Source organism: Dipodomys ordii, unplaced genomic scaffold (assembly GCF_000151885.1).
Source record: "Dipodomys ordii isolate 6190 unplaced genomic scaffold, Dord_2.0 Scaffold154, whole genome shotgun sequence".
NCBI lineage: Eukaryota > Metazoa > Chordata > Mammalia > Rodentia > Heteromyidae > Dipodomys > Dipodomys ordii.
Window position 1 is genome coordinate 1081890 of NW_012267370.1, and position 17030 is coordinate 1098919.

Below are 17030 nucleotides of genomic sequence, written 5' to 3' on the forward strand. Positions count from 1 at the left end.
CTTCCTTTCTTTTCTTTTCTTTCTGCTGGTCCTGGGGCTTGAACTCAGGGACTGGGATCTGTCCCTGAGCTTCCTTTGCTCAAAGCTAGTGCTCTACCGCTTAAGCCACAGCACTATTTCTGGCTTTTTCTGTTTATGTGGTACTCAGGAATTGAACCCAAGGCTTCATGCATGCTAGGTAAGCACTCTACCACTGAGCCACCTTCCCAGCCCCACAATTCCATTTTCTAAGATAGTTTATTTAGATTTTTGGAGCCCCTGGACATCTAGATCAGCTTATCCTTGTAGAAAGCACTCAATTTTTTGGTGGTCCTGGGGACTGAATTTAGGACCTTGTGCTTGCAAAGAAGGCATTCTACCACTTGAGTCTCATCAACAATCCAAAAAGAATCATCTTAAAAATATAAGATATAAGCCTGGCGCTGGTGGCTCACGCCTGTAATCCTTCTACTCTGGAGGCTGAGATCTGAGGATCGCGGTTCAAAGCCAGCCCGGGCAGGAAAGACCGTGAGACTCCTATCTCCAATAAACCACCAGAAAAACCGGAAGTGGCGCTGTAGCTCAAGTGGTAGAGTGCTCGCCTTGAGCTGAGGGACAGTGCCCAGGCCCAGAGTTCAAGCCCCACAACCGACAAAAATAAAAATAAGATATAAAAAGTATAAAAGATATTTTTTAAAGTATAAAAGCAAAAGGTGCTACCAGGTACCCATGGCTCATGCCTATTATCCTAGATACCCAGGAGGCCAAGTTCTGAGAATGTTTGAAAACAACCCAGGCAGACAAATCCACAAGACTCTTATCTCCATTTAGCCAGCAAAAAGGTGGCAGTGTGGGAATGTGTAACCACTCATGAGTCAAAAAGCTGAGCAAAGAGCCAAGTGCCAGCTACTCAGGAGACTGAGATCTGAGGATCACTGTTTGAAGCCAGCCCAGGCAGGAAAGTCTATGAGACTTTTATCTCTAACTCCCAAAAACTTGGAATGGAACTGTGGTTGAAGTGATAGAGCAGTAGCCTTGACCTAAAAAGCTCAAAGACAGTACAGTACTCTGGCCCTGAAATCAAGCCCCAGGATCGATGTCTGTGAAGGCACGCACACACACACACACACACACACACACACACACACACACACACGGCTAAGCAAAAAGTGTGGCCCTGAGTGAAGCCCTAGTGCCAGCAAATATAAATCTCTTTCTTCTGTAGTTAATATTTTCCCCCTAAGGTAATTCGGTGAATAATGGTAAGCTAGTTAATTGGTATATATATCAATTGATATTGGTACAGCTATTTCACATGGAGGCTTCTCCAAGAACTTCTCCACTCAACTAATTATCATGGGCGATAGCTTGCACACACAAAGGATTATATGGACAAACAATCTGGAATAATGGAGAATAGTCCTTCAAGTTCCATTTGATTTCCTAACCAATCACACAGGAAGGTTTGTTGATGAACCTTGGCAATAGCTCTACATCCAACACAAGGAATTTGGAGTAACTTTATCATTTCTTCTATCAGTGGTCATGAATTCGTTTCTGTTGGGAGTTTGAAGTAGCCATTGTCCTTTTTACCAATTTGAACTCCAGCATGAATGCATGACACCTTTGATGGATTTTTCCATCCAGCTGACTCCTACATCAAAATTAATCATGTTGTGGTAGCATTTTCTTTCTCTGCATCCTATTATGAAGATTGGTGATTGTTAGATTAGGAAAGAAACAAAAAACCCTGCAGGTTCTTAAGACATGTCCACTCCACTTTAATCTTAATTAAATCTAAAAGTAAGCATGTTAGGTTTGGATTCCAGAACATATTAGCAGTCCCATTTATGGGTTCTTAGGCACTTCTGGAATTTTAGGAACTTCTACAAATTTTCAAACACAATGTGTAGTGCCACAGGTGCCTGTGGCTCATGCCTGTAATTATAGCTATTCAAGAGGGTGAGATCTGAGGATCATGGTTTGAAGCCAGCCTGTGCAGGAAAAGTCCATGAGACTCTTAATTCTAGTTAACCACAAAAAGCCAGAAGTGGAGATGTGGCTCAAATTGTGATAAGACAAAGGTCAGTTCTCAAGATTTGAACTAATTATAAAATGGATAAATGAAAAAATATACATTCATATAGAATTAATGAAAATAGGTTTGCCTTTTTGATTAATAAGGATGCTAATATGTATTGGTTAAATACACCTATTTCACATTTTAAAAATTACCAGTGCACTTCAGCATTTTCTTTTATTTCAACTTGGAGCCTAGATTACTTTGCCAAATAAATGTATTATTTTCATGAGGCAATAAAATATAAATTAGAAGTAGAAAAAAAGCAACTTAATATCCTCTTGTTCTTCCCCAGTCTCTGGCCATTTCTCTCTGAAAAACAAATAGCTACTGTTGCTTTATTGCAGGAATTCATCATCCAAGCCTTTAGTTCACTGCTGTGTTAGAAATCTGCAGAAATAGAACCAACAGGACGTAGATAGATACATAGATATACAGATAGATGAAAGAGAGGTTGTTAGGGGAATTGACTCACATGATTATGAAATGCAAGAAGTTCCATAAGAGGCTGTCTGCTAGCTAGAGACCCTGTAATGCCAGTAGTGGAGCTGAGTTCAAGATTGACAGCCTTGGAATCTGGGAGGCTGATGGTAGAGCTCTCATTTCAGCTCTGTTCTGAAAGCCTTTGAACCCATGGAGGAAGGCTGCTAGTGTAAGTTGTCGAGTTTAGAGGCCTGAAGTGATGGACACATTTACCTTTGCTCGGCTTTTCTTCTCTCTGTGGGCCCCTAATTGGCCTGAGTGATTGAATGGTGCCTATCTACCTTGTTGATGATTCTTCCCTGACTAATAGGCTCTTGTGTTGGTATCTTCTGGAAACACTTTGACAGACACACCCAAAAATAATGCTTGACCAGGTTCTTAGGTAGTCCCATCTATTTGATACCTAAAAAACATAACCACCAAATATTTGTTTCTTTTTCTTTTCATTTTCTTTTTTCTTTTTCTTTCTTTTTTTTTTCAGGGCCTGGGTGTTGTCCCTAAGATTTTTTGTTTTGTTCTTTTTTTTTCCTCTCTTGAAGCTAGCTCTCTACCACTAGAGCATCAGCTCCACTTCTGGCTTTTTTTTGCTGGTCAATTGCAGATAAGAGCCTCATGGACTTTCCTGTCTTGGTTTTGAACTTGGATCCTCAGATCTCAGCCTCCTGAGTCGTTAGGATTACAGGTATGAACCACCAGTTGCCCAGCTTTACCTTTTGATTGAACCCATCCCCAGACGCTCCATATCCATTTGCTGCTCTCCTACATAACTCCACATCAACTGTCCATGCAAAACATCCCAGTGATTTTATCTTGTCTTCACTGTTACAGTGTCCCATATACCTTAGCTCACACCCATTAGTTACTTGGAAAACTGTTCAGTCCTTGGGATACCCTCTGTGGTATGGAAAACCTTTTTGAACTCAACTGAATATCAGAGTTCTCAATAACAAGTGTCCATTCTGCTTAAGGGTGGGTGAATGACTGAGCAGAGTAAGTTTGTTTGAGTTGCCTCAGGCTGTTTTGTTCCCCCTGTACCCTGAAAGTTACTGTCCTTGAATATCATCTCCATTGCTGGATCTGCTTTAAGGACTTCATGTGTAGACATGCACTCTGAGTGGAGCTAGATGGAAAGGTTGATGCACCAAAATGACAGAGATTTGTCTCTTTTATTCTTTCTTTTCACTCTGTGTGGGGGGGGGTGTGTGTGTGGGTGTGTGTTTGCGCATGCACACTGGTACTGGGGCTTGAACCAGGGCTCAGGTGCTCTCATTTGGCTTTTTCACTCAAGGCTGTCACTCTATTACTTGAGCCACACCTCCATGTCTTCTTTCCATTTGCTTTTTCTTTGTTGGTACTAGGGTTTGAACTCAGGACCCTGAGCTTTCCCTTAGCATTTTGCTCAAGGCTAGCATTTTGCCACTTGAACTACACTTTCACTTCTGGCTTTTTGCTGGTTAATTGTAGATAAGGGTCTCATGGACTCCTGTACAGGCTGGCTTCAAAGCATAATCCTCAGATCTAAGCCTTCAGAGTAGCTAGGATTTCAGATGTGAGCCACCTGAGCCGGGCTCCATTTACTGTTTAGTGTGGAGCCATTAGTGAATCCCTGTGACCATCTATCAATTCCCTATAACTTCCTCTCCATTTGTTAGAGCTGTTGTCCTTTGACTCCCTGAACTGAAATTGATTGGCCTTCTGCTTTCATCTGGGCACAAAATAAGTCACTATTGTCCCACATTGTATTCATTGTGCTCCTGTGCTTTCTTTCTTCCTCAAGGAAAGGGAGAGCTCTGTCATAGACTCAAGTGATATGATCCTTTTCTATTTTTAACCTTCCTCTTTTCCTGTGTAGCCACTAGGAATGACATCATTCATCCAAGTGTATATAGTCTCAGAATGTCCTGCCTAAAATTCTCTCACAATGGTGGATTTCCATCTTTTTCATATTTCTTGACAAATCTGTTTCACATTTATGTCTACCCAATCCTGTATTGACAACGTGAAAATGTTAGAAGTCTTTCCTAACCTGGGGGGTGGTGTGGGAGATATCTACCTCATATATTTGTGAATTTGGGGTCTGGTTAACAATTACAATATGTTGTTTCTCCTCTCAGCCATCACCATTACCACCACCACCAGTATAGATCAGGATAGATTTATAAATAGGTGAATGTAATTTCCAGGTGTTTTGAAAAATAAAAAGCACAGATGCATATATGATAGTAGAAAAATTGTCCCTGAATCTAATAATATTTTCAATTACATTTCTTTTGTTGGTTTTGGGATTGGGGCTTGAACTCAGGGCCTCATGCTCTCCCTTGGCTTTTTTTTTCTCAAGGCTTGAGCCACAACTCCACTTCCAGCTTTTTTTTCTGGTCCTGGGACTTGAAGTTGGGGCCTGGGCACTGTCTCTGAGCTTTATTGCTCAAGGCTGGCACTCTATCACTTGAGCCACAGCTCCACTTAGGGCTTTTTGCTGGTTAATTGGAGATAAGAGTCTTCTGTACTTTCCTTCCCAGACTGGCTTTGAACCTTGATCCACAGATCTCAACCTCCTGAGTATAGGATTATAGGCGTGAGCCACTGGCACCCAGCTCACGTCCAGCTTTTTGCTGGTTAATTAGAGATAGGAATCTCTTGGATTTGTCTGCCCAAGCTGGCTTTGAACCATAATCATCAGATCTCCTGAGTAGCTAGGATCATAGGTATGAGCCCAGGTGCCTGGATTTCAGCTTCACTTCTTGAGAGTCCAGTTAAATACATTGCCTAAGCTCATGTGTAGTTTGATTTCATAAAACAAGGTCCAGGTATCTCTACACTCAATGAACAGTACCTAACATAGCCCCTTAATAGTTAACACAAAAATTATAGTTTATAGTTCCCTTTCCCCATGCCTTATTAGTGAAAGTATTATGAAGTATTGTAGGAATAAAACCACCAGCAATATAGATGTTATGAGCATGCTACATTTTAGAGCTCCTACTTTTGAAAGTAAGTGGTGGTTATTGATCCAATTTTTTTCTGTGTGGGGAAGTGTAGAGTGTCTTTTTGGGGCGAGGTTTGCTTCTTGGCCTGAGATGTGGTGGTATTCTTGAACAGATTTGGGGCTCCTTTTGATTTATCAGATAGAGATGAAATTTGGTCAGGAGCTGTCCTAAGCTGTAAGGAACCAAGGTGAATGCTAGATCTGAGAACTGGTTTGGAGAATAGGAGTGAGAAAGTTCTTGTCTGGTGGGCACTGACTTTACCCTGAGAAGAGTAGATAAACTGAGCCTTTGGCAAGGTCCTCAAATATGGACCTGAATCCTCATCTTCCTAGCCAGGTAGCCTGTTTGTCTTCCTGTGTTGTATATCTTATCTCTATGCACTGGAGCTCATGAAGAATTGTTAGATTTCTTCAATTCTACCTAAAAGCCAGTCCTTCTTGTACATGACCTCAATTGTTTCTTGGGATCCAGCCATCAAAAGCCTTCAGCAAGCTAATCTGGTCAGCCTGTACCTCCTCTATGCCTGCAGGGAGAAAGATCTGCCTAGAAGGCATGTCACTTCTAGATTGTCCCATTGTCTTCCAATGCCTCTGTATAATTACTCAATTACTTGTCACAGTCTGTCGGGCACTCTATGATCTGGATCTAGTTTGTGGCTTCAGATTTCTTCATTTCCCTTCCCTTGGCAATATTGCCCTACCTGTAATTTCTTGGAATATACTCACAGAGTTCTCTCCTAGCCCCAGGGACTTACACTTGCTTTCCCCTCCACTGAACAGGCTTCTTGTCAGCCTCACAAATTCTTACATTATTTTTCTGGTCACATGTCGAATGCTAGCTGTCTATGGAGCCTTTTTCTTTTTTCTTTTTTTGTGCCAGTACTGGGGCTTGAACTCAAGGCTGCTGCTCTACCACTTTAGCCACAGCTTCACTTCCAGCTTTTTGCTGATAATAGAAATAAAAGTCTCACAGACTTTCCTGTCTAGCCTGGTTTTGAACTTTGATCCTCCTATTTCATCCTCCTGAGTAGCTAGGATTACAGGTGTGAGCCATTAGTGCCTGATGCCTGGGAGTATTTTGGTTTTGTTTTTGATAACCCAGTCTGATTTATGCAACCTTTCCCCCTTGTTCTGCCTTATGTTGTATATATATGACCTCTTGTAGAACAATTGTTTGACAGGTTATTGCCTGATTACTTTCCCCTGAGCCACCATTATGGAGAGTCACATACTCTTTAATAATAGGCCTTTGAAAAATAAAGGAAATGCACATGTTGCAGTCATGGGGGAAAATGGATAGAAATTGCTTCTGTCCCTCTTGTAAGCATATTCTCTTATTTCTGGTCACTGGTTTGAAATTCTCTCTCTGTTTTTCTTATCCCTTTGAGTTTGAAGTCATCAGAATTGGTAACAAAAAGGAAAAGGATTAGAACACAATGGGCCAGGAGTCAAAGTGTTTAATAATGAAGAAGTCCAGTGGGTATGACTGTCAGTGGGGTATGAACCTCAAGAAAACAAGTTTCTTTTCCCCTCTTGGCCCACCACTAACCTCCTGATAGAAAAGAGTCTGAACTCCACATGGATCTAGGGCACCTGATTTTTGTACTTTTGTGGTCATATTTATTGCACTCATATACACTATTGCAATGGCTATAGTATTACTTTATTTTATTGTCAGTACTAGAGTTTGAACTTTGGGCCTCATTCTTGCTAGGCAGGTAGATGCTGGTACTGCTGAGCCACGCTTCTAGTCCTGACTTTTCTGTTTTAGCTGTTTGACTACTTTATACGCCTGTCCTTCATTTTTTCCCCAATCGTGTGTGTGTGTGTGTGCGCGCGTGCGCACGCACGCGTGTGCGCGCACTTGTCCTAGGTGCTGTCCCTGAGTTTTTGTGCTCAAGGCTAGCACTCTACCACTCATACCATAGCTCCACTTCTGAGTTTTTTTGTGGTTAATTGAAGATGAGAGTCTCAGAGACTTTTCTGCCCAAGCTGGCTTTGAACCTTGATGATTAGATCTCAGCATCCTGAGTAGTTAGGATTACAGGTGGAGCAACCAGAGCCTCAGTTCTGTTGTTTTGTCTTTAAAACTAATTTTATTATGAAAAAACTAAATATATACAAAAGTAGATTAATAGAATGAATTCACTTTAGTTAGCTATAATAATTTTTAACATTTTGTCAATCTTGTTTTATTTTTCCTCCGTACCCCAAGATTAGTTTGAATCTTTTAAAATCAACCCTGGCCCGTATTATTTCACTCAGTGTGATTATGCATTTGTATCAGAAAAATACTTTTACATAATCACAATACCATTGTCACAATTTACTAACAAATCTTACTATAATTAAATACCAATTCATATTCAAATTTCTTTATTTCTTTTATTTTCTCAAAAAGGGTTTTTATTTTTTCATTTGATTGTTTTTGAGTCAAGGTTTCCCAAGTTTACCAAGGATGGCCTTGAACTCAGGATTTAGTTCTAGTGGTCTGGAACTTTGATCTTTCTGCTTCTACCTCCTGAATACTGGGATTATAGATATACACCATGATGGTCAGATTAGAAAGTGGGTTTTTATATGTGTTTGTGTGTATGCCAGTATTGGGGCTTGAACTCAAGGTCTTGAAAGAACACAGCTTTTTTTTTTTGGCTCAAAAATAGCATTCTACCTCTTAGGCCATACGTCCACTTATGGAGTCTCACTGACTTTCCTGCCTGGTCTAGTTCTGAATCTTGATCCTCAGATTATCTTGATCCTCAGATTTCAGCCTCCTGAGTAGCTAGGATTACAGGAATGAGCCACTGGTGTCCAGCTGAGGAAGTGCTTTTATAATGATGTTTTTTTTCTCGAAATAGTATCCAAACCCAGTGTAATTTTGCTGTTATGTCTTTAAAAAAAATCTGTACTGCTCCCTTTCTTTTCCTCACCCCTTTGTGGTAGTTAATTTTGATTCTTAACTTGATTGGATTAAGAAATGCCTAGGAGATAAATAGAACACACCTCTGTGTATGACTGTGATGGGGTTTACAGAGACAGATCCTAAAGGCTCTGAACTAATGAATGAATTAATCCTTGGATGGATTCCTATGATGGTAGAATTGGGAGACAGTGAAAGGTAGGAGGTGGGGCTTATTGGGAAGAGTTTAGTTTACTGGGGAAAGGTCCCTGGGGGCTATATTTTGGCCCCTTCCTGTGTTGTTCCTTTTGCTGCTTCCTGCCCCAAATGAGGTTAAAAACCTCCTCTGCCTCATGCTCCCACTGCCACGTTGGGCAGAAGCCCAAGAGCACAGGGCCAATCGACTATGGTCTGAACTCTCTAAAACCATGAGCCAAAATAAATAAAATAAATCCTTCCTTCCTTGCTTTTGTCAGGTATTTGGCCAAAGGGAAAAGAAAACTAATACATTCTTCTTTAAATGGCACTTATTATTGAAGAAATCAGATCTTTGTTTTGTATTTTAAAAAAATCCCACATTGTGGATTTGGCTGATTGTTTCACAGTGATGACATTGAACTTGTTCTATTTTTTATACATACCACAAATGGATAGTTAGCACTAGGTACTTGATTAAATTTAGCATCAGTTTTTAATTTTGGCATAAAACATCACAGGTGTTCCCGTATGTGCCCGACGGTACCATATCATAATATGATCTATCTTAGTTTTAGTGATGCTAAAATTGGTCAATGAGTACAGGGGTGGAAAAGTTTCCCATCATCACTTTACCTAATCTTTTTTAAAATATTAATTTAATGTCATTGTCCTGTATTAGTGCTACTCAACTGGAGGCAATTTCATCCTGGGGATGAAACTGAGGACATTTGACAGTGTTTGGAGACATTTTAACTCCTAATCATTACATTAACAAAAAACTATGTTGTTCCACAAGACACCATTTTATGGCTCCATTATAATTTATTCAGCTGGTTCCAAGTGATGGACACTTTCTCTGTCCTCCTCATGCTATACCTGTCTTCTCTTTCTTAGTCACCAAGAAGAAGTCATTCTGGTCTTAATTTTTTTAAATTTTTATTATTAAATAGTTGTACAAAGAGGTTACAGTTCATTAAGTCAGGTATTTCTTGAAATCATCCAGCTCATTTTTTTGGTTTCAGGTCTTTTTCTCTTGCTTTACAATTCTATAATTAAAACAACAAAAAAGAGAACTTTTTCATGAATAAGGTACTGAAATCCAGAATCCATAAAGAAAAGTTTAGAAGTTTGTTTATATAAATAATCTTACATTGGGCTGAGAAGGTGGCTCAGTGGTAGAGTGTTTTGCCTTGCATGCATGAGGCCCTGGGTTCAATTCCTCAGCACCACATAAGCAGAAAAAGCCATAAGTGGCACTGTGGCTTAAGTGGTAGAGCACTTGCCTTGAGCTGAAGAGCTGAGGGACATCACCCAGGTCCAGAGTTCAGGCCCCACAAGCGACAAAAAAATATCTTACACATAATATAGTAAAATATAAAAGTCAGAGACAAATGAGGAAATACATATTAGAATCTGATAATAGCTCAGTAGTTAGGAGTCTAAATTCTGTATTCCAACTACTGAATATGAATCTCAAATCTGTCACGTAATAGCTATATGACCTCTGGTGTCATTTCTTTTATTATTTTTGTATTATATCTAAGTAATTGTACCAAGGGATTTCAGTATCAGTTTGTGAGTACAATGCATCTTGATCAGTGTCACTCCTTTCTTCATTCTCCTTTATCTCTCCCAACCCCCCCACCCCCTTGGGTTTAGTCTCTTTGTGTCTCACTTATGCCACTTATAACAAAAGGATAAGAGCATTTTCATTTCTTAAAACTGTAGCAAGGGTTAAGCAAGTTAAATAAAACAATTCAGCATACTTCAAGTGCCATCTATCGTGTTTTATATTGTGAGCATTAAGAAACCCACAAGAAGGGGCTGGGAAGATGGCTCAGTGGTAAAGCGCTTGCCTTGCATGCATGAGGCCCTGGGTTGGATTCCCCAGCACCACATAAGAGAAAAAGCCAGAAGTGGCGCTGTGGCTCAAGTGGTAGAGCGCTAGCCTTGAGCTGAAGAGCTGAGGGACAGTGCCCAGGCCCAGAGTTCAGGCCCCACGACCGGACCCAAAAAAAAAAAAAAAGAAACCCACAAGAAGACTAGGCAAAGGATGTAATTAGGAAGTTCACCTGAAAAGCAATACAAAATGAGCAACAGACATGAAAATAAGCTGAGCTTCACTTATGATGAAAAACATTCATTTATTTGCTTCACAAATATTTCATTATGTACTAAATCCCAAGTAAGGCATTGGGAATAAAATAATGAATATCTTATTCTCATGGAGTTTAGATTAGTTGTTTGTAAATGATATTTAATATATTCATATGATGATTATTTAATACATCATATATTGGTGGTATTGTGAAAAAAAATAAAGTAGATGCCTATTTGGTGGCTCATGCCTGTAATCCTAGCTACTCAAGAGGCTGAGATCTAAGGATTGTGGTTTGAAGCCATCTGGGACAGGAAAATCTGTGAGATTCTTATCTCCAGTTAACCAGCAAAAAGTCAGAAGTGAAGACATGACACAAGGGGTATAGTGCCAGCTGTGAGCAGAAAAAAAGGGAGAAGATCTGAATTCAAGCCCCAGTATTCACACTAAAAAAGCTGTTTTATATAATGATTTAGGAAAAACTCTAAGATAAGGTGAAATTTAAGCAGCAGAGAGCTGAAGCAAGTGAGAGAGAAAGCCACAATGAATTGAAGGGAAGAGTTTTCCAAGCAGAAGAAACAATAAGGGCCTGGTCCGTGCACCAGTTGCTCATACCTGTAATTCTAACTACTCAGGAGGCTGAGAACTGTGGATCATGCTTTGAAGCTGGCCCAAGCAGAAAAGCCCACGAGACTCTTATTTATGATTAAACACCAAAAATCCAAAGTACAGCTGTGGCTCAAGTGGCAGAACATTAACCTTGCACAGAAAAAGCTAAGGACAGTGTCTAGGCCCTGAATTCAAGCCCCAGTACTTGCACACACATAAAAAGAAAAAAGAAAGAATGAACCTGGGCCTAGAAGCAGGAGCCAACTTACTTTATTCAAGGACCAGCAGTAAGTCTATTCTGTTTTAGACAAGGCCAAGTTGATAAGAAGCAAGGTCTAAGAGATCAGTAGACTCTGAAAGGTCAGAATAATAAGGTCCTGAGATTTCACTAATTATCACTTAGCTATACATAACTGGAATAAAAATTAACAAAAGACTTAAAAGGAAGACATTTGATTCTAAAATACTATCAACTCTGAGACACAGTTTGTATCACCAGGAAATAAAATGTTGCCAAACATAATCACAAACTGTTATTCAAATATCTCAGCAATGTTGAGTTGATAAAATACAGTGTTTTCCTCAGTAAGAATAGGTCCTGCCAGGTCCCTTGGTTCATGCTTGTAATCTTAGATACTCAGGAGGCTAAGATCTGAGGATCTGGCTTTGAAGTCAGCCCATGCAGTCTGTGATACTCTTCTCTCCAATTGATCAGAAAACATCAGAAGTGGAGCTGTGGCTCAAGTGGTAGTATGCCAGCCTTGAGTGGAAAAAGCTAAGTGAAAGTGTGAAGCTTTGAGTCCAAGCCCCAGTACTGGCACCACGCACGCACACACACACACACACACACACACACACACACACACACACAGAGACACACACACACAGAATAGGTTGAGGGGCGATCAGATTTTTACTCTTTCTATTGTGATTGGTTATAAAATGGCTACTCAGTTATCATCACTAAATTCTCATTTCCAGGAAAAAGAAAGGGAAAGGAAAAACTACCTTTTAGTTTATATTATTTAAAGATTCCTTTGTAAAGTCTCCCCCCAAAAAAACTCATTGCAAATTTTATTGGCATTTCATTGGATGGGGAGAGCAATTTGGAAATAACTTCTGTACACTGCAGTGTCATTTCCATTTCACAGAAAGGATAGATGCTTGTATTTGCATAGCAAATTTCTCAAAAATTTCAGGGGAATAAATCTGGGTGTGACTGATGAGGAATAGAGGGGCTTTCATTTTTCGTTGTCATGCCTTCTTCTAGGTCTTTTCTTTAAAAACAAAAACCTCAGCCAGGCGTCGGGAGCTCATGCCTGTAATCCTAGCTACTCAGGAGGCTGAGATCTGAGGATCGTGGTTCAAAGCCAGCCTGGGCAGGAAAGTCTGTGAGACTCTTATCTCCCAATAAACCACCAGAAAACCAGAAGTGGCATGGTGGCTCAAGCCGTAGAGCGTTTGCCTTGAGCTGAAGAGCTGAAGCACAGCACCCAGGCCCAGAGTTCAAGCCCCATGACCAAAAAAACCCAAAAACCAAAAAAGAAAAACCTCCACAAATATTGCAAATATTACTTTAAAAATTTAGGTAAATGATTTAATAGACCTTTCTCCAAAGAAGATAAATAGTCAATAGTCACTGAAGAGATGCTTTGACATCATTAGTATTTCTTTAGAAGAGTAAAATAAAAACCGTGGGATAACTGTTCACGCCCATTGGTATCACAATAACTTAAATGATCTATGCTATCTACCTATCATATATTACTTTTATCATAATAAATATAGACACCAAATTTTCAAAGTAAAATATGCATTCCTGGGGAGTGCAAGAGATGGATGGGAACCGATTTCTACATCTGTACATTTCATATGTTGGCTTTTTAAATTGACTAGCCAGAGAATTCGCTTGTGGTGGAGAAGTCAAGCTGCTTCTTTCATCTCCCCCTTTACATGTTCCTTTTTTTGCACTTGCAAAAGAAAAACCTACCTTTTACCTATCCTGAATCTTACCTGGATGCACTGTCCTACAGGGAGAAATCCCCAGGGGGCCAGAGAGACAATTCCAAACACTGCTGTGGATGGCAGACAAACAAATTGCTCTAACAAATGAATGTGGACCAAATCCTTTCACACCTCAAGATTGTTTGCAATTGTTTGCTTCCAATAAAAATGGAAGAAAACTCCAATGGGTTTTCAGCTGATAAATCATGAAAAATAATTTTGAAACTAAATCACTGTGTAGTTTCCCCTCATCGATCTCCAAAAGGATTCACTAGTGCTAAAGTCCATTCCCATTTAATGAAAAGGAGTTTTTCTGTGCGATAACATTTAACCAAAGGAAAACTAGGATGAGATTTATGCTTAATCTTGTCTCATTCTAGCAATAAGCAATATTGCTGTATACACACCCACCCCCCCACACACATACACACACACACACACACACACCTCCCCAAGAAACTCTATCAAGCTTTGTCTATCTTCAACAAGTCTTTATGTAAAGATTTTTTCTTGGGCTGGGAAGGTGGCTCAGTGGTAGAGCGCTTGCCTTGCATGCATGAGGCCCTGGGTTGGATTCCTCAGCACCACATAAGCAGAAAAAGTCAGAAGTGGCACTGTGGCTCAAGTGGTAGAGCGCTAGCCTTGAGCTGAAGAGCTGAGGGACAGCGCCCAGGCCCAGAGTTCAGGCCCCACGACCGGACCCCCCCCCCAAAAAAATCAAATGTTAAATTGCTTCTGGTATATTTGTGTGTGTGTGTATGTGTGTTTGTGTGTGTGTGAGAGAGATACAGGGAGAGACTGAGAAAGAGACAGAGACAGAGAGAAAGGGAGAGAAAGAGAAAGAAAGAGATGCCCCTGTTTCTTAATGATCTAGACACTTCCTTATTGATATGTGCCTTCTGGAAAAGCCAGTCCTGATTCTAGCCCAGGGGTAAATTCTCTGGTTTAGTGCTGTGTCCCCAGCTCCTAGTACAATGCCTGCCTGTGGGTGGGGGGTGTCCAATACACTTCTGTTGATTGAATGGTAGCAGAGCCCTCCACTTCAGAACACATTGGCCTGGGGATAGACCAGGTGTGGGCTACTTCAGGAAGTTAGACAACTTCAAGCCAACACAGCTATTTTTTCTAGTGCTCTCTCTCTCTCTCTCTCTTTCTCTCTCTCTCTCTCATTGTTAGTACTAGGGCTTGAACTCCTGGCCTCAAGATCCCATTTGGCTTTTTCACTCAAGGCTGGCAGTCTACCATTTGAGTGAAACCTCTACTTCCAGCTTTTTGGCAATTAATTGGAGGTAAGCCTCTTGGATTTTTCTGCCATAGCTGCGTTCAAACCATGATCCTCAGATCTCATCCTCCTGAGTAACTAAGATTACAGGAGTGAGCCACTAATGCCTGTCTAAGATGGCTATTCTTCAATGACCCACACTCTTAAGTACAGATATCTTTAGGTCTCTTGGATGTCCATTCCCATGTAAAAGGGGGATAAGAGTCCTCCCCTGACTCTCCTATACTCTATAACCAAAGTTGCTTTTAGCAGCATCCACCATCACAGCATTCCTTCATGCAGTTACACCAGGTGCCTGCCATAGAGGAACTGAAGACAGCTGACTTAGGCAGGAGGGCAACCCTAGTCTAACAAGAACCAGGTAGCCTCCTTAAAGGCTCAGGATGCCTGATTTTATCTGCTGCTAACCCCAGGTGGCCCACCCCACCCTCTCCCTAGAGGTTGTGCATTGAAGGGTGACATGCATTGAGAACTTGGCTGTGCTTTACAGACAACACAGCCCTACAAACCAGGCAGTGTGCACTGGCCACAGCCGAATGCCACTAGGACTCAGGAACCAGACACTCCGAACACTTCCTTTGGGCCCAGGATTTGTAATCCCTGCACTCGGCTCTGAACCTCAGGACTCACAGCTGCAGCTGCTTCCCACAACCATTCTCACGATCTGAGCTGCTTGTTCATTTCTCCAGGACCTCATGGTGCTGCTGACCCTCCACACAGGGGTTCCCAGAAGCTCCCCCGACTGGCACCTAACCCCTTTCCCCGTGGCAGCTCCATGGACAGATATCCCATCTGCTTCTCCCCACCCAGGAGCCTTCTAGGGCTTAAGGGTGTCTGTCCTTTTCTCAGCCTGGGGGAGAGGTCCCAACTATAGAAATGATCTCATGGTCGCTTGTTCCTCCCATTGGCCTTGGAGAGGAGAGCTGGGTTCTGCTGTGGGCTGCTGACTTCTGCCCTGGGCTGTTGAGCCAGGAGGCTGGCTGCCAAACCCTCATCCCACCCATGGCCTTGGGAGCATGTGGAGGCAAGGAGCCGGACCAGACCAGTCAGAGTGCTGATAAGATGGGCAAGAGTCTTGCCACTTGGAGCCCAGCGGCCTTGGGAGCACTTCCCCTCCAGATCTGGGGTATGGGCCGCCCCCCAAATGGAGCTGGGGCTTTATTCCTCGTGGGGAGGGCAGGTCTCGGTGAGAGGGGAGGCTGGGACAGGCTGTGTGGTCAGGCTTAGCTGCAGGCATGCTGCTGTCACAGGGGGTCTGCCTGCGTTCCCCAGGCTTCCACAAGTGAGGGCTCATTTCACAGCTTCAGACACGTTTCTGGCCTTGGTAACCACTCGGCCCCCGGCCCCGCAGCGCTAAGGGAAGCCAGGCTGGACGAGGGAAGGACGAGGAGAGGGGTGGAGACGACGAAGGGGGTCAGAGCAGCGATTGGAGCTGAGCATTGGAAGCGCCTTATAGAGACTGCGCGGTCCCCGCCCCCTTTCCCGCCAGCCTCAATGAATTAGAGCTGTGTTTCCCAAACTTGCCTGATCCTAAGCAGTCTCTCAGGCTCCAGTTAGAGATCCAGGTTCCGGAGCACCTCCCTTCCCGAGTGATTCAGTAAGCCTACGGGCGGAGCCGAGGAATCTGTAATTTTAACCGGCTCCCCACGTGATTGTCGTGAACAAGCAAGTTTGGGAAATATTGAATTAAAGGAAACGGGGCCTGGCTGCAGAAGCAGCCTCCACTAGGGGGCTTCGGCGGGAGGATTCCCGGGGGCGTCGCCTGCTTCCGCCGCCGCCTCCTTCAGTGAAAGTCCCTTTTGGGTCTAGCAGCCTCAGTCACCGCGCTCCCTCCAGCCGGGCGGGGGACACCCGAGGTCTGCGTGGCCCCCGCGCCGCCACGCCCAGTAGCTGTTGGAGCCCGGCGAGCAGGGGGAGGAGCCGCTGCCAGTGGAGGCGGAGGAGGGAGAGGAGGCGGAGACGGCAGAGAAGGCGGAGAAGGCGGAGAGGAAGGTGGAGGCGGAGGCGAAGGTAGAGGAGAAGGTAGAGGCGGCCGGGAAGGTGGAGGCGGCGGCGGGGAAGGTGATCGCCACCGAGAAGGTGGAGACGACAGCAGGGAAGGTGGACGCTGCCGGGAAGGTGGAGACGGCGGAGAGTCCGGGCCGCCGGGCTGAGCTCAAGCTCGAGCCCGAACCCAAGCCGGTCGGGGAGGCGGAGCAGGAGCCGAAGGGGGAGCCGAAGCAGGAGCTGGAAGATGAGACCCCAGAGCGGAGCGGCGGTGGTGTGGGCAGCAGCGACGAGGTTCCTCCCCCTACCCTTCCCTCCGATCCCTCGCGGCCCCCCGATCCCTCTCCGCGCCGCAGTCGTGCCCCACGTCGCCGACCCCGGCCCCGGCCCCAGACCCGGCTCCGTACCCCGCCGCAGCCTAGGCCA